Below are 1,161 nucleotides of genomic sequence, written 5' to 3' on the forward strand. Positions count from 1 at the left end.
GCTCGCGATGTTGTATCGGAGAACTATCTGATTTTTTGAAACCTCTGTTTCTCCATACTGAACCGAATAAGTGACAGACGTTATGGGCATACGCAGAATCTGTAAAGATTGTCACCCGTTTGCCTTCTGCTAGCAAACACGCTTCAGTTAATCCTACGAGTTCAGCAAGCTGTGCAGACGCTGGCTGCGGCACTACTTCTGCTTTTTCCACAATAAACTCAGATCCCTGAGCTCTTATTACTGCATATCCAGCACACAATTTGTCTCCTATGCGATAGCAGGAGCCATCAGTCCAATACTCCACATCCGCTTCCTGTAACGGGAGGGCTTGCAAATCTGACCTGAGTCTTGAGAACTTCTCTGTTTCTTGAACACACTCGTGTGGTTCACCATCCTCTGGAGTTGGCAAATGTTCAGCTGGGTTTACTGTGTCACATCTGACCAGAGTAATATCTTCCTGCTCCAGGAGCCTATGATAATCTCTAAGTCTAGGCATGGTCAGAGTGTATTTGCCATAGTTCAAAAGATTTCTCAGACTATGATGGGTAAGAATTGTCACTGGATAACCCATCGTGACTGATGATGCTTTATCATACATCAGAGAAACTCCTACTAGTGCTCTGTAACATAGTGGTAGTCCTAGCTCCACTTCAGAGAAAGCAGTAGAATAATAAGAAACAGGCTGTGGTCTAATACCTGTTCCTGTGGGCTGGCAAAGAACTGCACACATGTATTTCCCTCCAGTGGAAGTGGAGACGTATAACAAAAAGTTTTTAGAGTAATCAGGCAGAGCTAATGCTGGAGCTTCCTGTAGTCTTGGTTTGATTGTTTCAAATGCCAGAAGGCCATCTTGAGTCCAAGAAAGATTGCTATGAAGATGAGTAGTTCCAGTGTCTTTAATCATAGCTCTCAATGGTCCTGTTAAGCTGGCATAGTCCTCCACCCAGGCTGATGAATAGCCGGTGATCCCCAGAAATGTCATCATCTCTCGGACTGTTCTTGGCTTTGGAGCTTTTCGAATAGCTTCCAGGTGACTGTCAGAGATGCTTCGGTGTCCTTGGGTTATCCTCTGTCCCAAGTAAACCACTCTCTCTTGGCAATACTGCAGCTTTTTCTGAGAGGCTTTATGTCCCTTCTCCGCCAATATCTGCAGTAGTTTGA

This window comes from Melanotaenia boesemani, chromosome 18 (assembly GCF_017639745.1).
Source record: "Melanotaenia boesemani isolate fMelBoe1 chromosome 18, fMelBoe1.pri, whole genome shotgun sequence".
In the NCBI taxonomy this organism is placed as follows: domain Eukaryota; kingdom Metazoa; phylum Chordata; class Actinopteri; order Atheriniformes; family Melanotaeniidae; genus Melanotaenia; species Melanotaenia boesemani.